The sequence below is a fragment of the Columba livia genome, chromosome 2, assembly GCF_036013475.1.
Source record: "Columba livia isolate bColLiv1 breed racing homer chromosome 2, bColLiv1.pat.W.v2, whole genome shotgun sequence".
Lineage (NCBI taxonomy): Eukaryota > Metazoa > Chordata > Aves > Columbiformes > Columbidae > Columba > Columba livia.
In genome coordinates this window covers 48,178,291-48,194,900 of record NC_088603.1, presented here as the reverse complement: position 1 = coordinate 48,194,900, position 16,610 = coordinate 48,178,291, and the positions used below count along the sequence as shown (strand labels likewise).

Genomic DNA, 16,610 nt, shown 5'->3' with positions numbered 1-16,610 from the left:
TGTGGGCAGATTGAGTACGTGGTTTTGGATCATTCTTGAAATTCAGTCTTACTCAGAGTGGAAGATGTTTTTAAATGTGATTCTGAATCAACTTTTATATTTTCCTTTCTTAGGAAAATTTTAATCTTCTCTTTCCCTCTGCAATGGTTTATTTCATTGCCTATCATTTTAAATCTCTTTAATACTGTGTAACCACATAAGCCCTGTTTAGTGATGATAGATTTTTTCCAGTGGTAACAGAGCACAGGATTTATGTACATATATGTACAAGTCTCCTATTGTGGTAAGTATTAACAATAAAACCAACATTTTACAGTGTTTCTTAAATAGTTTTGACCTAGTTTAAGTACTACTTTTAGGTAGTACAAAAGAGACATACAGTAAAATGTGAAAGTCAAATGTTTCACGTTTAATATCCTCAAATATGAAAGTAATGTTTTTGAAACTTCTCCAGCTGTTGTAATCTCAAAGTTTAAATGCCAATATATATTTATCTACACCCACACTTATATGTATGCTAGTATACAGCTATTGAATATTTGAGTATGGTTATGATCTCTAGAAATATTCACAGATCTTTAAAAACTTTTTATAACGTGGATAGTTATAGCATTCAAAGTGTTTGAATGTCATGCTATGTAAGTAGGCTCAGTTGAAGTCAACAATAAACCCTCCCTCTTCACATCCCTACACAGAGTTGGACCTGATGAGTTATAGAAATATTTTTTAGGGAGTAAAAAGCAGCTCAAAATCATCTTCATGACTGATGGTCTGTGAAGATCTCATAGTTCTCTTAAAGCTCTATAGATCTCTTTGAGCTTATGGTTAGAGTTGTGAGGGAGAAACCTTATAGCTTTTAGGGAGGGGAAAGAAAAGCAATCACCTTTTAACATGCTTTGTTCAGGAAGGCTGCCTGTAGTGGCTTCAGTAGCCAGACATAGCAGTCAAGCTTCAACAGTACACTGACTGACAGCTGTGACTGTGGTTGGCTCAAGGGATGTGAGACCTTAAAAAGGTTTCTACCCTCCTTACTGTTCCCCCATCTTTCCTACAGAAGAGCAGACTCAGTAAAGGAATATTAGACAATTGGAAAGTCTCACGACATGGGACTAGTCAGGCTGGAATGATTTATCTTTGGGCTGTTTCTTCTCATGAACAGAACAAATTAGCAAATTTCTTTATATTTTCTGAAATAATTTTCGTGGTCCTATGAGTGAAGGGAGCTCCATATCATTTAGACTTCCCATTACTGTCTATACATTAGTCTTTGGCTAGGTTTCTACTTTTTATTGGCTTCAAGAAACAGCACAGATCAGTAACATCAAGCCCTGTGTTCTATCTAGAATTTTACCTGACCCCAAACTATTGAATTTCAATGCTTCAGTTAATACACGGTTTTGTACTGTCAATAAATTAATGCAGAGCTATTGCTATGAAGTTCAAGGGATATCAGTAGTACTTCATAGCTTGCAATGCTGGACCAAACATCCACTGTGTCTTCTATGTATCATTAGATGCAGTTCATGTTGTCTTTGGCAATGCCACTGACAGGACATTGACTCTTAGGCTCTGAAGGGAAATACTGTGGGCCCAGAACTGGAGGGTATCTCCTGGAGCAGTCTTCATTTCCAGACTGTGGTCCAATCAAAGTGGGATCAAATGTCCTAGTTTTCATCTAGCTATCGCAGCAGTGAGGGCATGATGGCTTCCAAATACTGGGAAATTCACAAGAAATAGGTTTTAGTGTGACTGCTTCTCCTGTTCATCGATGTAGTGTTGCGCTACCTCATACACTGCATACGGCCCTGTGTTTTGATCTAAGCAATAACACTGAGGTCTGACAATTTTTTTTACCCTCTGTCATCTATCTGGACCAATTAGATCTCTGAACTCAGCTGGATCATACCAAATGTATCCTACCATGTCATTTGTGACTGCAATTCTGTAAATGTTATAGTTGCCAAACAAAAGGAACCGGATCAGGGAAAAAAGGCTTGTTACTGTCTACCTAAAAAGTTGTTCTAAAAGAACAGGTATTAGTTTTATTCACCTGAGCTAGGTTTTAGTTACCGATCTGTTAGTAAGAGACTTTAAATACAGTTGCAGTTCCCCTGGAATCCCTCAGCACTTAGTTTTATTTAGGAAATGCAAATTGATAGTGTACTTTGTGAGTATTTGAAAGACCTGGATACAGTTCTTCATTGCAAAACTTCAGAGGAGAATTTCATGTTACAAGTGAACGCAAATTATCTTCATCAGTACCCTGATCTGAGATCCTAGTGCTAGTGATTACATAGATTATGAGGAGTTCTACAAAGGAATATGAAGGTACAACTGCAATATGAGTAAGCTTTTATCTTGCTATAATGTCTAATGATATCAGTGAAGATGTAGTAATGTGTATCTGTGGAAAAAGGGAGATGTATTGGCAAAACATTAGTATATTCAGGACAGTAAGTGATTGAAAAACAGATGGAAAGCTGGCCTCATCCCACTGGTAACAAGATTAAAAAAGAACCAAATTCCTTGATGACGTAACTGATACCAAAAGCTGGGATGATGTACGGTGGTGATGAATTGCTGAAGTATAACAGAAGGGATTGTGGCAGGAAAAATTACTGTAGGATACGTTTCACAAATTACTTTCTTGTTGTCTTTTACTGCTACATCTATTTCTGATACATTTTACGATGTCAAACCTGCGATCTATCTGAAATATCAGTATGTTATATACAAAGTATTATTTTTGAATATTATAATGCTGGAGTGAGATTGATAAAGGAATTGGAAGTGGTTTATTCTCATATTTATAAATTATGGCTATTTGTATTTTAGATTGCTACCAAGATTTTGCTGGGTGGCTAGGAATTAAGTTGGCATATATGTTACTTTTTAGAGGCAATAGGATGGGGACCCTCCACACATCATAAGTATTACCTGGTCTTCGGTTCAGGTTGTCTGAATATAAGCTATTGCATAGAAAAGAAATTGTGTAGTTGGTGAAATTCTATTTTTCTGCCGATAAATTTTAAAGCTAATGATGCTTGTGATGAGGAGCTCAGTACTCTTCTCTTTTTAAAGCTCAGTAGTCAACTGTGTGCTTGTCCTTTTAAAATCAGTGTTGTAATTTTTAATCACACCAGCATCTCACAGGCTTAAGTTTTTGCTGTCAAAAGTGTTTCTGCAACTTTTTGTATTTTAATGGTCAGTGATCACACAAAAAAATGTGGCAACGTGCATCTAAAAGCATATCCTTTTAAGGAAAATGAATTTATAGTAAGGCTGGAAGTTATATTTATAAATGATGTCTTATTACAAACCGTCGATGAATGTTAGTGACTTAGTGTCTAAACTGTGCAATCTAATTTAAAGGTACAAGTATAATTATTTGTTTATGCTGTTGATCTATCCTTAACACAAGCAAGTCCACATATTTTCTTTAAGTTTTTTGAAATAATTAAATTTATTAATTTTTGTATATTTTTCCTAGTTGTGTCTAGGTTGTGGTTTTATACTGTCCCTGTGTGTTTTGGAACTGCTATGAGTCCATATTGTAAAGTTTAATTATAGAATTGGACGTCTTAAACTAAAGGATCGTGTACTGTTGATGTTTTTGACAGACTACAGTAAACCTGTGCTTGAATGCTCAAAAAATGCCTCAAAATCATTGTTCTGCTGACAGGCACTGATCCTCTTGGCAGCTCTACTTTGCTCACTTTGTTATAATTGCAGTTGAAAGATAAAGTTTGTTACTCCATTGAGCCCTAAGACAGACAGTATGAGCTAGGTGTGATTATAAGGAAAAAAAATGTAACAGTTACCTCAAAATTAGTTAAATATATTAATACTTTAAAAAGAGAAAACACTCCAGTTTTATTTGGGTAACACCTTATTTTAAAGAAAGCTAATAATTTTGTGGAAAATTTACCTAAAGGGATATGTAGCCATGTGTAATTAGATTGCTTTGGGGTTTTTTGTTTGTTTCATTTTTTGTTTGTTTGAGGTTTTAAAACATATTTTTACTAAAGCCATTCAATTAAAAAAAAAAAAAAAAAGTGGTGAGAAAGAAGTCATGTAGCAGCCAAGTGGAAGCAGTGGTTGGATTTAATACAGGAAGTGGTTACAGTCAGCGATTCTAATCCTTGTGATCCAGTTAAAGCAATGAACCCATCCACTTAGAACTGTTTAAAAGTAATAGTTGTTTTCTGCCAAGACTTTCCTGTGAAAATATTATACAAAAGGGGAAAAAATTGGAGAGGAAAAGCAGGAGCTTCATCATTCCTATTTTGCTTGTTTCCTGTCTTTCTTCTGAGAGACTGCAGTCAAATATCATTTGAGGGGAAAGGCAGAGGTGTTTTTCTGTTTGACAGCCACAGGGATGACAGATATAGAGGAACATGTATCAGAGGTTATTGCAACAGTTGAAACATTAGTTGACTTAGTCTGCTAAACTAAGCACCTTTTAGTCCATCATGGTGCACAACTTGTTATTGTCTAGAAGAATGGGGAGCATGTTTCCAACTGTTCCAAGCACTTGTAGATCATCCAGGATGGATACTTGAAATAGTAGAATAGGAGACTCACATTCTTATACTCTGTAGGGAGTACAAGCTTATGCTGCCAAACTCATCTTCTGGAGAAAATTAGGATAGCAAATATGGCAAATAATATGAACCTCTAGCACTTAATATGAGTAGGCAGTTGGTTCTCTGCTGTGAATGAACTTTGAGCCAAAGTCCATCTTTAAGCTCCATGCTTACATGAGAAGGTTGATACTGGTAGTAGCTGATAGCTATGGACAGATCCCTTCAGTCTGTGGCCATACTTAATCTTTAATTTAGCCTCAGCTTTCCATTAAAAAAAAATCAACACAAAGAAATCCGGGAATGGTTAGGCAACATGTGCTTGAAAAAACAGGAAATAGTATTTATTTTAATAACTTTGTGTGTAATATTCCCATTCTTGGCTCTGTATTCAGTGCTGTTATAAAAAAAGTTAAATGCAGTGACTTGTTTTGCTGTGTTTTGTCTTCTCATTACAGCATTTAGGGAAAATCTGTATTTATAAGAGATTTGAAATTAGATTCTAAGAGTGATTTGTGGCTTCTATAGGATGGGCATTACTTACAGTTAGAAACCTTAAATTTATCCATAATGGATATATCTAGTTTTTTTTTCCTATTTGTGAAGTATGCATATTTCCTAAAATACAATAGATTGAATAGCCAAACTATGCTGTGGCAGTGTATGTAAAACTACTGTGACAGATTAGGAATGTAATCTATGAAGATTTCTGAAAGCAAAAATGCCCAAATCCTATTTTAATGGGTGGTTTATAAAGCAAAATAATTGCTTGTTTTGAAAGTTATTTAATATTTAAAAGCAGATTAAGGAGAAACTAGTGAAAATGTGTTAGAAATCTTAGGATTTATAAGTTTGGAATGATAAAAGATTGAGATACAATTTAAGGAAAAATGTAACGCAAATGTAAAAATTACTATGAGTAGAAGAACATTTAAACAATGAGCATGGCAAATTTGTTACCAATGCATTAAAATCTTGTGTCAACGTTTAGAAAAGTATAGTAATTTTTTTCTCTTTTTGATGCTAAATCAAATGAATAGAAGTGTTTCTAAAGACTGAGAGAGATATTGTAAAGGACAGTAGGGTACAGTGTTTTAATTTCCATTTGTCAAGGAATAAAATAGGGCTCTTCTGTTAAAAAAATGTTATTTTCATTACTTTATTAACTGCTTAAACACTTTAGTTTGAGGATGAGATGCCTGAGACTACTCATCTCTTTTAAATTGCTGACTTGAAAACAGTGTATACTTAGTGAACATGTGTAAGTGTAACCCTCTTGAGAATTTTTCACCAGGAAGCAGAATATTGCTTTTGTTTGTGTGGGGTTTTTTTGTTTGTTTGTGTTGTGTTTGTTTAGTTGGGTTTGTTTGTTTATTTGTTTTTTCCAAAAAGAATTTTGTTTGTGTGTGTTGGTTTTGTTGTTGTTGTTTGTTTTGTGGGGGTTTTTTGTTGTTGGTGGTGGTTTTTTGTTTTTGTTTTTCCTTGTCACCAGTCTTTCAGCCAGGAGTTTCCCATTTTCTGGGAGAAAGCACATGCTGCTCATTTGAAGGGGTGCCAAATACCTCCAAGGTGAAGTATGCCACTTCTTTTGTCATCTTTTTATGAATATCATGAGCTTGAGATAATGAAGAAAATACTGTATCATCAAATTTTTTGCATGTGTAATTTTGAAAACTTTCCAGAAAGTTCCTTTTAACATCTGCTAGTTTTAAACAGATATGGAATGATTTACTTTCCCTCCATTACCTTGAGAAAGTTATTGTTGTTGGGGTTTTGTGTTATTTTTCTGAGTGGTGTTAGTAGCTGATTTTTCAGCTGTTCTTGTAGGATTGCTTGATTCAAATAGTTTTGACTAGTTTAATTCAACTTTCTTTCTATTGGGATAATAATGATAGTAGTTAACTGTGCATTTGTTACAAATGACAGAATTTGAGAAGAGGTTTTGAGGATTTCAGGCTTTTTCGTTTGCCTGAATTATATGATTTGTGGGATGAAGAATGGCCTTGTTGGCAGAGTACTGAGAGAATTGAGGCACTGCTTCCTATTCCTGCTGATGATCCACACCTCTTCTTGACCTTGGGCAAATTGTATGCCCTCTCTTTTTCAGATATACTCAGTGTGCTTCTAACCTTCTTGTGTCTTGCAAACACATTTACTCTTACAAAACTATCAGAAATGGGTGCTCATAATTCTGACAGGCCTGTTTAGAGTCCCAGCTAGACTTTATTCAAGCATAATTCTTTAATGAATTTTCTTTATGGTTAGGTAATATCTAAATTATAAATGTGTATCATAGGAATGTAGGGATGATAATTTCATTAGGATTTAGAAGATATTCAGATTGTGTTATGAGAGGCACTGTACAAATTCTAAGTAAATATGAGCAGCCTATTTTATGACTATACATCTGTGTAGACCTATCACCAGTAGGATTGCTGGTGGAAAAAGACAAATTTATGAGGGGAAGCAGAGCCATGCTTTAAATCATTTAAATGTTATAAATTGATATTGTGCATAACAAAATGACTTCTATAAAGGAGAATATATTACTAAAGCGTGTCCTTCTATCATTCTTTTTTGTCTCTGGAAAGTTACTTTGAACCAGTGTTCCTGTTAGGGGAGGGAGTAAAAATGTTTACAAAATCACCTGAAGCTCCACTTCTATTACTGTTTAGCCCTGGGCAGTAGCCAAAACACTGCACAGCTGCACTCACTCTCTTCTCCCTGAGGAGAGAAAGAAGGGAAAAGGAAGAAAAGCTCGTAGGTTGAAATGGATACAGATTTAACAGAATACTAATAAGAGTGATACAGAGCAATACTTAGCCACTGGAACATGCACTCACAGCAATGAATGTCAGTGGGAAACAAAGTGGGAGCCCTCCCAGAGATGGCAGCTATCGAGGAAAAGCGCTGTCCCTGGAAATGTCCTGTTTATATATGGAGCATGATGTTCATGGTGTGGAATACTCCGTTTGGACAGTTTGGGTCAGCTGTCCTGGATCTGCTCCTACCTGGTGCTATCTTGCACCTGTTGCTGGGCAGTTGGAAAGTCCTTTGTCTCCTTGGCAACAGCCAAGATACGTGTGATTTCTTACATTATTTTCATACAAAATCCCAAATGCTGGAAAGCTACTTGGAGAAAACATAAACTTTATCACAGGGTGAAATGTTTCTAACTGCATAAAGAAAATTAACTCAATTTCAGTCAAACCAGCACAGATTCTGAAAGAGAAATTGGGTCCACAGTATTTGTGACAGCATTATGTCTTTTATTGGAAGGAAATTAATCTATTTGCATTTTAAAGGAATTGCTTTTTGTTGCTAGACACTAATATTTTAGTGTGTATGCTGTGTAACTGTTTTATATTCAGTGCTAAGGGACATAAGAAACCTCATATAAAAACAATATTCTTATGTGGTGTTTTTTTTTTTTCTGTTCTAGAAGTCAAAAATTTTGCAGATAATAAACATGAGTCTAAAAGACACTAAGTTTTTAAAACTAGCTGTAACACTCTGGAAAAGAAAATAACAAATAAGTAATGAAGTGTTGTAGTCTGTGCTTTACAGAATTAGTGACCATGATTACTGCTGATACTAGAACACATTTCTGAGTTTTATGATGTTGTGACTAATTTTCAATTCTTTGATCTTACCGTTAGTGTTTTATTTTACTGGTCTTCAGTAAGCAGGCAAGGATACTGTTTTTGTGGAGGGTTATTTTTATAAAATGTTTCGGAACTAATCAAAAGTGGATGGTTGTTTTGTGTATTAGGATAATGATGTCTTACAAGTTGTCTTTTGAAAGGGAATGTTTTTATAATGCATTTCAAAGAAAAAGTTGTTGCAGAGTAACAAACCCTGTTGTGCATTGCATGGGCAGATCTCTTTTTATCACTTCAGTGCTCTGACTGTCCCAAGAACATTTCACAGTGTTGCTTCAAAGTAACTTATAGCCCATCTGAGACCTCTGTTCTTTTTACTTCATCTGCTGGTTGAGACAAACAGCCCAGTGTTACAGAGATGCATGGCGATGACACAGTTTAAACTCTCTTCAAAACAACTGGCAAATAACTACAACCGTAATATTTGTCCAGTGTTATGGACATGGACATGGACATGGTATGGAACATGGAGCTCATGTGATCCCTTCAGGGGTTTACTTGGGATCCAACACAACAGTTCTCAAAAAGTCTCCATGCCTGCAAAGGGTGGAACATCTACTTATTCCTGCATGGCGCTCCTTGGCTCTTGCTCATTATCCACTAGGGTTCCTCCTATAGCTAGAGGATTACCTGTTGTCTTTGGACCTTGCTGGACCCTGGTAATTGGTGCTTCCCCAAATCCCCTCTATTACAGAGGCTGTAATAGTGCTTATTCTGAACAAATTTTAAAAGTTATTTTTTTCTTGGAAGGCTAAATGGATTAGGAATACGAGTTTGTTTAAATACAGTGTTCAGAGAAGAATTTTAAGTATCTTGAAATGACTGTAATAGTGCTTACCCTGAACCTCTGATATCTTGGATGTAGCCCAGTGTATATACACCCTGATGAATGGGGGCCTGGAGCACACAGCAGACATGGAAAGGCTAAGAGAATGGGTTTCATGCAACTTTTACAAAGGAGGCTTGCGGGGGGATCTTATTCTTGTCTGTAGTTACCTCATGGAACGGAACAGAGAAGATGAACCCTGACTTGTCTCAGCAGTGCACGATGGAGGGACAATAGGGTGAATGCAAGTTGGAAGATGGGAAATTGCAGCTTGATATAGGAAGAAACTTTTTGTTGTGAGGGGTGTGGTCAAACGCTGGAACAAAGGCCCAGAGATGTTGTAGCATCTCCATCCTTGGGGACTCTTAAAACTCAACTGGATGCAGCGCTGAGTCAGCCTGCTTTGACAGGACAGCTCAGAGTAAGGAATTAGACTAGAGGTGTCCAAAGGTGCCTTCTATTGTATCTGTTCATTGGCCTAATCCAGTCTATCTTCCTTAAAACCAACCAACCACAAAAACTACCCTGTCTCCTAGCATGGTACCCATCATTCAATGTGTCCCACCTGTACTTAGATAAGTTAACTCTTTAGGATCCAAGTTAGTAGTGTCCCAGGTGAGTCTGGGTTTCTGAGCTCCTAATCTGTTTCCTGCTCACTAATTCCTTGTATGCTTTGAGCTTTAAGTAAGCAGGGTGGATGGACTGAATGCTTATTCAGCTGACTTGGCTCTGCTTCCATTTCTCCCTTATCTGAGCCAGCTACATGTTATACTGCATGGGGGTGTTCTTTTATGAACCGAATCCAAGCCAGACTTAGGTAAGGGTTGGCTGGCTGGATGTATAAAGTCTGAGCGTTTCTGACAGCTTGTTTTGTCTGGCAATAATCTTCAACATTATGCAAGGTACCTTAAATATGAGTCTTGCTTTCATGGTTTTTGAGCAGTGTTCTGAACTATTTTTTAAATTAAGTGGCATATATTTGAGACTTTTGGATAATTTGAATACTGCTGTGGAGAATTTAGGACCAAAGACATAATGTTGTGCTAATTAGTATATTTTTACTTAAAGGTCAGAGCTGCACTGTTTTTAGGGAACATGTTAATGTCAGCTTAGCACCTGACAATAAAGCTGGTGCTATTAAATTTGTCTTGGAAAACTGGACAAAATTCCTCTAAAACTACGTGGAAAACAAGTGTACTTAGATGTTAACTAACACCTTTCTTTTTAACTCTGTCACAGTTAAGATTTGTAGAATATTTGAAATATGTACTGAACGAAGACTTTTGTAGCATTTTGGAGAAGAATAATCTGTTAAATACATATATATGCATATAGCTTTAAATAGTAGTGTCCAGTACTTCATTTTATAGTGTGTTCTTCTGTCTAGTCCACTCTTGTCAGGAATAATTTTGTTCATGTTCCCACATTTTAGACTGAATTAGAAGAGTTTGACCTTGTTCTGTGGTCACTGAACATTGTACCAGGAATTTAATTTCAGTCATCAGATCAGTCTGTCAGTCTTGGGAACTTTAGGCAGAAGCGAATTGAACTTATGGTCCTTAATGATGGATGTCACCAGCAGCCGGAATGAAAGAGCAGGACTGGCCATCACCATGGACCACTCTTAGACTGGGCAGACACACAATTGGTACTCATGGTTTCTTCCCACTCAAGATTTCTGCAAAAGTGAGGTGTTTAAAGATCTTACAGAGTTCACACAGTGCAGAGTTTCTGGATCAAGGTTCCCCCCGTCTTCAATAGTTTTTGCATTTTTTTTTTGTTTGTGGCCGTGTGTGTTTGTTTGGTGGCCATAAAGCTGTTTAGCTTTCACATATTCTTTCATCACACTTGATTTGAGCCTTTTGATAAAAGTTTTGTACATAGCCTTTGGGATCTTGTGAGTATCCATGTAATTAAGATCCTTACAAGTTTTTTTGACACCTAATCCTACTCGCTTTCAGTTTAATTTGCACTCCTTTTGAAAGCACATGAAACCTGTATGTGTTCTGAAGTATTGCGCAACATGTCTGCTGTCAACAGACCCAACTCTACATACACAGAAATGCAAGATGTGTTGCTATTGTCACTTGGGAATAAGATAACATGGTTAGATAGAAATGTAGTCCAATAAAAACATCTGATTAATCATTCGTCCTGATCAGAAAAGCAAACAATGTCATAAATCCTAAGAGGAATTATCACAATCATAAGCAGAAAAAACATTATGCTACATTAATCCATGGGTTTCCCATCTCAAAAAGGTTATAGTAGAACTGCAAAAAATACAAAGACAAGAGATACAGATGATCAAAGGTCTCGAATGGCTGCTGTAGAAGAGATTAATCTTCCATATGCTTTAATCTGGAAGGCAATGATTGAGGGAGAAGTATGATAGCAGCACACAGTCATGAGTGGCTCATGCGAGGGGAACGGCATTGCTGTTCGCTGTATCTTCTAATATAAGAACTATAAGAAGTAAAGAAAACTTGCAATTGGCATCTTAAAAACTGACAGAGGGTGATACTGCTTCCTCTAGGGTTAAGTTCAGCTGTGACCTCTGTGCCATAGGGTGCTGGGTTTACTTGAGTTGAAAAGGAGACTGGACAAATTAATGGAAGAAAAATCCATTGAGAGCTGGTATGGTCAAAAGATCTATTTCTGGCTCTATGTCCTTGGGCTGTAAATTCCCTGAGGCTGTGGAAAGTGTTCTGGATACCTGGCTTGTACTTGTAGGGTTTCTTCTGTTGTCAGGTGTTTTAGATAAGTCATTGGGGTAGGCAGAATTTTAGCTTGAACAGTCGTATTCTGCTTTATATATTGAAAATGCATGCCTGGAAACTTTTCAATTTTGTAATTTTTTAGAGATTGGCTGTGGAAGTTTGTCTTAGCATTCCTACTTTTGTATGAGAAACCAGATTACTTTTTGTGACTTATACAGATCAACTTTTCTCAAGAAACAGTTATTTCTTAGAGAAATTAGCAGGTTAGAAGTGCACAGTATTAGTTTCGAGTTATGAGGTTAATTTTTAGTCTGTGCTGTTTATTTGGTTGGATGCAAATATGTTGGTATTAATGAGTACCGAGTTATAAGTAAACAGCAATTCTGAGAATTCAGAAATTATTTTGAGCACAAAGTTCTTATTTAAGCTCTTATTTTTAGTTATATTAATTACAAAATATACAATATTTAATATCAAGCTCTGGTTCAGTCTTTCAACTCTACTAGGTTTTACTCAGTAATTCTAATTGTACCTGACTTTAAAAATGTTTTGGAAATTTCTTCTTGATTAAGAAAGGTAATAATAATGATTAAAAAAAATATCCATTCCTGTTTTGAAGTTGTATCCTGCTCCATCTAAGTGTGAGTTATTCAGTAGGCATATCCTGAATTTTTCTCTTCATTTCCTAACATAAGTTTTATCCTAGTATTTCTAACTAGGATTTATGTTGTTTATATGTTACGAAATACATATGCTTAAGCAGATAGCATGCACAAAAAGGTACTTTTTCACTTACTCAAGAATGCTTTTTTGAGACTACCAAAAGTAATTAGGTTCTGTAATTTGTTGTAATGTGTTTTTGTGGTGATGGTGGGTTTTTTTTGGTGTTTTTATTTTTTTTCAGTATGCATATTTTATTATAGAGAGACATCCTGGAAACTGTGGCCGCAAAACGGAACATGTACTCTTAGGAGTTTTAATGCTAAGAATTATGTGTTATGGGTTGGTTTGTTTTCGTATTTTTTTAAGGAGAATTATTGGCAGGTTGCAATTAATAACTATTATAAAACTATGGGCTTAATGGTGCTGGTATAATATTAGTTATTTTTACTATGCTGAAATGATTCTGAAAGAAAGCTGGTATGTTTCAAATAGTATGACACTCACAAATAAGTAAAATAATGTTTTCTATTTAAAAATGTCATTTATTCAAAAAGTGATGGATTTTCATGCAATTGTGACACCAGTGATTTTTATAAATCTAAGTATTTCCCCTCATTTTGATAAAACACTTTTCTGGAGTACAAAGCCATAATTACGTAAGTATTTTTAAATGGAAGCTGTTCCACATTTTTGATCAGTTTTGCGGCTTGCTTAGAATATTTTCCATTTTCACATATAATTTTTGAGATACAGGACCATAGCAGAGTATTCAAAGAGTGGATGAGCTTTCATTAAGCTGTCTTTCCTAACCTGAGTTTATTAGTTCATATATGAAGTTAAAATAATACAGATGTTGGGAAAAATGTTCTATGTACATTAAGTTTCAGGTGCAACTTCAGATGCAGTCTCTCTCCCTCCGTACACTCAGATTCTCTATCTGTGAACAAGTTTCAGAGCTCTCAGTGTTTAACATAGAACATTTCCATGGGATTTGTGTTACATTAAAGCTCTTTTCACTCAGTTATTATAGTTGGACAATTTTCACACTTATTAGAGACAAAATATTTGGGAAGTGATTTGGGATGGGTAAAAGAATAATTACACTCTCTTTTAATTAGAGATTTAACTGGTATCATCATCTTAAGAAACCACATTACTTCTGTCACACCCCTTTCCTCCAAATGTTCCTTAGCATTTGCTGCCTTTCACGTACATTTTAATTTAAATAATGCAGCAAAAGCAGTTAATCTTCTGAATTGGTAGCTCATTCTGCTGTGAATAAAATTAAACAAATTATTTATCTTTCATTCTCTGTCCTCCCCCACTTTTATCAGTAATTGGTAAATCTCACCTTGCATTCTGTAGGATTCTTCCTCATTCTTAAAGTCTTTCAGTACCCACACCTTGGACACATTTAATTTTATTTAGTTCTCCTATAATCAGTTTGTAATTTTGCAGTATTCACATATATATGTGTGTGTATATACACGCACACATATATTAGTGTATGAGTGTATGTATATAAAATAAACATACATGTATATACGTGGCATTATTTACATTAGAAATCTCTATGTCTTTGTGACCTGATAAGTGTTCCTTCAGACTGGACCGTGTGACGTGAAAGAGAAAAAATGTGCCTAGGCCCAGGAGCTACGTGTCAGTTGATGGTGAGCAGGGGAAGAGGGAGCGATGAGGATGACAGCTTTGGGGAGCTGACGGGGCTGGTCATATTTGTAACTGCTGGATGCTCCAGCCTGTCTGGGGTACAACCCTGCCCCCCTCTCTCCCACCCCAGCTTGCCCAGTCGCTAAATCACAGAGCAAGCCAAAGGGCATGTGGAGACCTCATGAAAAGGAGCAAATCCTGCAAATATGTGAAGCACTGGTGCTGTGGAGTATGATTCTTCCTAAAGCAAGACTTCACAAGTCTAGGACCAAATTATGTCCCCTATGAATTAGAAGTTACTGGGAGAAATCCTGACCTTAATGTAGTTTGCGTGAATTTCATGAGAAATTTTAAATGTGTCATATAGAAATGAATCTGCATGAGTGAAAATGTTCACCCAAGGTGATTAATTTCTGCGTTTAAATATTTTAATATTTTTGCTGTAGAAGCAATATTAAAGCAAACTCTAATTTGTCCCAAACTTTGTGTTTGTCAGGCTGATTAAGACCCGTCTGCCAATTTACTGCTGCTTGCAAATGCAAGTATCAGGACAGACAAAGTATTTAAGGAAAAAATACATACTGAAGTAAGGCTGAGTTGCATGCTTTTTCAGATCAAGAGTTATTGATCTTGTGACCAGAATTTTACTATGACATTATCTCATCTCTCAAATGACTGAGGTATATCTCCTAATCTCATCTAAATAAATATTGGTGTAGGAATGTGGCAGTTGCTGACTGAATGTTTATTGACCAGCTGCATTCTGATGACTAAGGTAATAAGCCATTGTGTGCTTCACAATAGAGCTTGTAAAAGAATATTGAATGTCCCTGAATGGTTTCTGGCTGGCACAAGTTCCACATTATGCTTCTGAACTCTGATGATCTATCTAGAAATTTGCCTGGTTGGGCTTCAGTCATGTTTAATACATTCCTTATGTTATTGTCTTCCTGAAGAGTTCATATTGTGGGATGATAATTAGATTTTAGAATATCAGTCTTCCACAAAGCACAACAATTTAAATCTTAGTATTCTGCTTTCAACTTTCTGTTTTTAAGTGTAGTCAATTACTCATTGTCTTATATGCACAGTTTCTAAATATGTTTTGTTTTCTAAAAAAATTCTATAGGCAAGCTTAAAAATCATTGCTTTGCTAAAATAGATTTATAGTCAAATATATGCAAAGAGATTAAGCCTACCATAATCCAATCTTGGTTTACCCACTGTAACTTTCTAATTATAAGAGTAGCATCATCTCAGAGAGTTGGCTGAAATCCTGGTAGTATCTTTTGTTTTCTCTTATGTTTGTCTTTCAAGTCCCCTGTTTGTATTAATACAAGGGTCAGTTTCTGCCCCTTGCTTAGTTTGAGCGAGCAGTTCTTTCATACACATATAGGCATAGAAAACAAAATTGTACCCTAGAAGTGTTTCCCTTCTTTTTCATTTACTTGATTCCTTTCAATGTCCTGCCTACCAAATAAAATAATAACCCGTTCAAAAATCATGATACTAAATCCAGCAGCTGACAGCTCTCACTCTGCAGTTTAAGTGATAGCCATAAATTGATGTCCACTACAGATACATAAGCACTTTCTGGTGGATGACATTACTTTTAATTCTCCATTGTGATGTCATGTGATTTGATACAGAGTTTGGCAAAAACTTAATAATGTAAAAGGACAAAACAGATTTCTTTCAGTTAATTTACTCAAATGAGTAAAGTATGCAGCAAGCAGAAAGGAAGTGTACAGGGTCAATAGCTCCTTTCACTATTGCAGAAAGCCAAGGATTATTGTGTAAACGGCCCAATTAATTTGTTACTATATTGTGAAGTTTCATATTTGCTTGCCCTGTAACAAGTTCTGGAACAGGATTTAAATTCACTGCACGTAGCTGTCTTTAGGGCTCACATCTGGATGGCACTGCAGGAGCATATTGCTGAAAGCAGTTTTGATGGTAACAATGGAGTCTGAGAAAACACTGGATGCCTGAATAAGATTCCATTAAAAAAGGGGGAGCGAGAGGGATGTCTAATGCAGTCCATTTAATGCAGAACTCTCCAGAGAGTGAAGTGGGGATTATGCCTGCTGCCCTTCCTATTAAAGACTGGTATAGAAGATGCTTGTTGGGCGAATGGTATCTCCATAACAGACGCTCTATTACTCATGAATACATTTCTAATTATATCTTAATGATCTCAGCCACAAATAGGAAAACAAAAATCTTTGTCTCCCTGAGTGGTTACCTTAGTGGCTGCAGGATTGGCAAGCTTTAGCTTATCCATCTCTTCTCACTAATCCTGGGGGATTTCATTGTGAGAAATGAGACTTGTTTATGATGGTGAATTAAATTGCTGTAAAAGGTTATTTCAACAGACAGTTGGGAAATCATAATAAAATAATTTAGTAAAAATGGGAGCTAGAGTATGCTTAATGAAACATGATTAGATTTAATTTTCTTGCTATTTCAATCATTAAAGGTACATTAT

At 35.9% G+C, this 16,610-nt stretch overlaps 1 protein-coding gene across 10 annotated transcripts in view; it reads left to right on the top strand.

Moving 5' to 3' along the window:
• The window catches only part of ULK4 (unc-51 like kinase 4), a 240,114-nt gene that overhangs the window by 114,909 nt on the left and 108,595 nt on the right, over positions 1-16,610 (top strand). The window lies entirely within an intron of this gene.